This window comes from Eurytemora carolleeae, unplaced genomic scaffold (assembly GCF_000591075.1).
Source record: "Eurytemora carolleeae unplaced genomic scaffold, Eaff_2.0 scaffold103, whole genome shotgun sequence".
NCBI classification, from domain to species: domain Eukaryota; kingdom Metazoa; phylum Arthropoda; class Copepoda; order Calanoida; family Temoridae; genus Eurytemora; species Eurytemora carolleeae.
In genome coordinates, this window is record NW_019396276.1 from 188,464 (window position 1) to 193,502 (window position 5,039).

The following is a 5,039-nucleotide window of genomic DNA, read 5'->3' on the forward strand; positions in this document are numbered from 1 at the left end:
GTTTCTAGATGAGTTGAAACTAGGCTTTCTATATGAGTTGAAACTAGAGTTTTAGATGAGTTAGACTAGAGTTTCTTGATGAGTTGAAACTAGATTTTCTAGATTAGTTGTGTAAACAATTGTTTCTCGTTGAGATATGAATTATGTTTGTATGTATGTATGTTTGTATATACGTGGTTTAAAAACTTATGTTCCAAAATCTCATCCCCCTCGGTTTAGTAGTTTCAGATCTTTATTTCGTAACTGTTGATATTTAGTCGATATGTCTGAAAATGTATATATATATTTATATTTATATTGATATATATATATATATATATTATATATCTACACTAATACATCGATCTAGTGAAATTCATTGATCCAACAATTCCCCCAGTTTAGTTCATATTTGACTTATTCATGCGACAATACATATAGTTATATACTTCCTAGTTTAACCTTGGTTTTACCAGTTCAAGGAACTGTCGTTTTAATTCCAAGTAATTTCATGTTAGGAAGACAAGTTCCGATTCACAGCGGTACCCTTTAATCCGTTAACTTATTAGTAATGTGGATTTAATATCTTAAAAGGAATTGAGTTTTTGCCAAAAACTAAAATTTTCTGATTCCAATATCTTTGCAATCTTAAGGTTCAAACCATTCATTTTTCAAACTTAGACTATTTTATCTACAAGTATTAATTGTTTTTTAATATCAAAGGTTTATGACATTGGGTTACAAAGATATAGAGATTAGAAAATCAGAGTTTGTGGCAAAAACTCAAATCCTTTGTCGAGTTTGTCACTTAGATGCTAGAGAAACTGTATTGGTAACCGTATGTGATTAAATCAAGAATATTTCTGTCCTTTTTCTTTAGAAAATATTCAAGGGTTAGCGTTGTGAATCTGACATACCACTCTAAACATGAAGGGTCACTTAAAAAATTACATCTCTAGTTCCTTTCAGAAAGTTTTTAAGTTCTTGCATTTTTATACTTCGACATCGTTTTGATAATTTGATTTTTTCCTGTTTTAAGTTAGACTTAGGTTATGATTTTGACATAAAACATGCCAATATGCTACTGTGACAGAGCGCACAGACAAATTTCAATTAATAAGCTATACTGCAGTAAACTTAATTGCTTTGTAACAACATCAAATACACATAAGATTGCTAAATATCGTCTTCATGTTGCAGGGTTTTTTGAGTTCAACTGTATATTTCTATATTGATAATATGTGTCTATAAATCTATTGATTCAAAGTTTAATAATATTCATATAGGGAGGATATTGGAGTATATTGGGTGTAGAGTAATATTCACAAGCTGGGACCTACACACACATTCATTCATTATGTTCACAGACAAAAACAGTAAAAAGGCGAGATTTTTTACATTTAGAACCAGACATCTAGACAGTTAGACAGTTAGATATGTAGTAAATGCCGTACTCCTTAAAGTTCGTAACCATGCTACGTATTTATTTGAAACGCAGTTCAAATGAATAATGGGTTTTTACGTAGAAGTTAAAACTGTTAGACTGTTTAAGACAGTTAGAACGTTTGATAGTCAGACAGTAAGGTGGTCAGAAAATTAGACAATTAGACAGTTAGACAGCCAGACAGTTCAACAGGTAGACATTTAGAAAGTAAGACAATAGACGGTTAACATTAGACAGTTAAACATGCAATTAGACTTGAAATAATCAGACAGATCAAAAACTAGTTCAGATTTAAAAACTAGACAAAAATTTAGTAAACATAAAAACAAAAACTGAATGTAAAAACAATTTTTAAACAATAAAGGATGATGGTGAAGTACCGAACATAAAATCATTGTTGAAACTAAAGAAAAAGTACGATGCTCCATCAGATAGTGATCTCCCAAAATCCTACAGGTTGTATATTAATCCTACAGGTATATATTAATCCTACAGATATATATTAATCCTACAGGTATATATTAATCCTACAGGTATATATTAATCATACAGGTATTTATTAATCATACAGGTATATATTAATCCTACAGGTATATATTAATCCTACAGGTACATAAAAATCCTACAGGCATATCTGAATTATTCGTCCAAAATGTAAATATTAGTTAGTTTTAATCCTATTATAGCTTCTATGGGTTTTCAATTATCCTACAAGTAATCCTTAATCCTACAGCGGTAATTATCAATCTTGAAGGTAATCCTTAATCCTACAGAGGTAATAATCAAAATCCTTGATGTAATCCTTAATCCTACATTGGATTTATTAATCCTGAAGGTAATCCCTAATCCTACAAAGGATTGATTAATTCTTCATAGAATTTATTAATTCTAATGGTAATCCTTAATCCTACAAAGCTGTGATTCTCAAAATTCTGAAGGAAATCCTGAAACTACAACGGTAATTAGCAATCCTGAAGGAAATTCCTAATCATACAGAGATTTATTATTCCTGAATGAACCCTTAATCCTACAAGTAATCCTTAAACCTTACAAAAAGTTACGAACCCTAAAAATAATTTCTAACCCTACAAATTTATCTTAATCCTAAAAGTGATCATTAATCCTAAAGTTTATTCTTTAATTCTCCATTATCTCCATTCCTGAGGCTTCGCAATAGATTAAAATGAGGGTCTTTTATATTTATGCATATATGTTGGAAAGTTCCTGGAGCTTTAAAATTTAATATTTTACTCAATGTTTAATATTTTACTCAATGTTTAATATTTTACTCAATGTTTAATATTTTACTCAATGTTTAATATTTTACTCAATGTTTAATATTTTACTNATCCCAACTCAACCCCACTCCTCCTTACTCCCAGGTAGTTTCATCATCCTTCTTACAGAGCTAACTACAAAGGATCATACTTTTCTGACGACCTAAGCAAGACTTCTAGTCTAGCATTTTTTTAAACGAAGAAAAAAGCTTTCGTTTTTCGCTTCGTTTTTTATTTTTAAATAAAGGAACCTTCGTTTTTTGAAAAGAACAAAGGGTTAAAAATAACTGTTAGTTTTGAACTTTAGACTGAACGAAAAATGAAACGACAACATGTTAGTTTTGTTTAAAAAAAATTTTATTTTAAAAAATTTCTAGAAATGAATGTGACGTAGAGAAACTTATTTGTACGTTTATTCAGCCAACTGTCCTACCTTACTCAGACCTTAGTCAGGTTAGTCGGTTTAAGTACTTACTCAGACCTTAGTCAGGTTAGTCCGTTTAATTACTTACTCAGACCTTAGTCAGGTTAGTCGGTTCGATTACTTACTCAGACCTTAGTCACGTTAGTCGGTTCAAGTACTTACTCAAACCTTAGTCAGGTTAGTCGGTTCAAGTACTTACTCAGACTTTAGTCTGTTTAGTCGGTTCAAGTATTTACTCAGACCTTAGCCAGATTAGTCGGTTCAAACTAATATTTAAAAGAAAACTTTGATTAAAGTAAAATTTTTCTTGTTGAAAACCAATTATTTTCTAAGGCACAATCTAAAAGGCTTCAATTCGCTAACTCTACAATTTCATAAACTAAATTATTTACTATCAGGTTGATAAATGTGCAAAGTTTTTAGCGGATTTTGTCTACTACACTTCAGAGAAGGTAAACAATGCCAATTTACGTAATTAATTGATATATTTTGTAAACATTTATTTAAGAAATTTAAGTTTTATATAATTTCAGTAATTTTCTCTTCAAAACTTTTATTGTAGGCTGTGGATGGTCCAGTAAATTCTCCTCATAGGTAATTTAAATATTTAATTTTTAATGAATAGGTTTTTTAAAGATTTATTAGATAAATAATATCATATTATAATATGATTAACATTCTCATTAAAATAAGAATATAATTGAATATTGAACCTTCTAAGAACTTGACTTCCATTAAACTTTAAAGTGCTCCAAGATCAAGTTGGGAATGGTTCAGAGCACTGTTTGTAAATAGTTTTATACGTCGTCTTCCATACACTGTATCAGCTATTAAAGGCTGTTTATTTCGTTTAAAAAATCTTTTGCTTAAATCTATTTTATTTTGAAGTTAATTTTACCATAATATGACTCCTATATAATATTTTTATTATTGTCATGGTATCAAACAACTTAACAAATTATGGAAGAAGACATTCTAAAATATTTACCAACTGTCATGTTTCATGTTATCATTTGGTAAGTAAAACACAGATTGTTTTCTATTTTATTGTTGTACAATTTTCTGTTAGATTTAAAATATAATATGTTTCGAGTGCTCCAAGAATAAGCAGGGAATAGTATAGAAAGGTGTACACACTACACATATATTCTTAAAATAAGCATAGAACATTTTCTATTGTTTAGCAAGATTGGTTATTGCTGGACACTGTGTTTCATGTTTGACATTCATTTGCGGATTTCATATTATTTTTCCGCGCATTTTCAAAATTTTATAAAAATAAAAAACTTTTAAACACAAATTTTTAAAATTTTGATCGTTCGTAAACCTTCCTTGGGGTCACATGAGGTCCCACACAAGGAAATTGAGTCTTTGTCACAAACTCTGATTTTCTAATTCCTATATCTTTGCAGTCCAATGTTGCAGACATTTGCCATTTCAAACTATGACTTCTGTTAGGTTAAATAATATATGTTTGAAATATCAAAGGTTTAGAACATAGGGTTCAAAAGATATAGGGATTAAAAAATCAGAATTTGTGGCAAGGACTTAACTCCTTTGGGACCGATCGGTTCAGCCGTTTTTGACGTTTTTTGGATACAAACAAAAAAAGAAACAGACAGAGAGACAAGCTAAATTTATATACAAATTTAGAGTGCTCCCAGACCAAGCTGGGAATATGTTCATATATATTTAGAGTACTCCAAGAGCAACCTGGAAATATGTTCATATATATTTATAGTGCCCCAAGAGCAACCTGGAAATATGTTCATGTATATTTAGAGTGCTCCAAGAGCAAGCTGGGAATATGTTTATATATATTTAGAGTGCTCCAAGAGCAACCTGGGAATATGTTTATATATATTTAGAGTGCTCCAAGAGCAACCTGGGAATATGTTTATATATATTTAGAGTG

The 5,039-nt window shown here is 29.9% G+C and overlaps 1 long non-coding RNA gene across 1 annotated transcript; it reads left to right on the top strand.

Moving 5' to 3' along the window:
• The first annotated feature begins 2,762 nt into the window (after positions 1 to 2,762).
• Positions 2,763 to 4,943, top strand: LOC111699971 (uncharacterized). The gene is made up of 5 exons (XR_002764868.1): positions 2,763 to 2,805; positions 3,078 to 3,153; positions 3,523 to 3,576; positions 3,687 to 3,718; positions 4,907 to 4,943. It is a non-coding gene; the product is annotated as an uncharacterized LOC111699971 (long non-coding RNA).
• Positions 4,944 to 5,039: the final 96 nt, after the last annotated feature.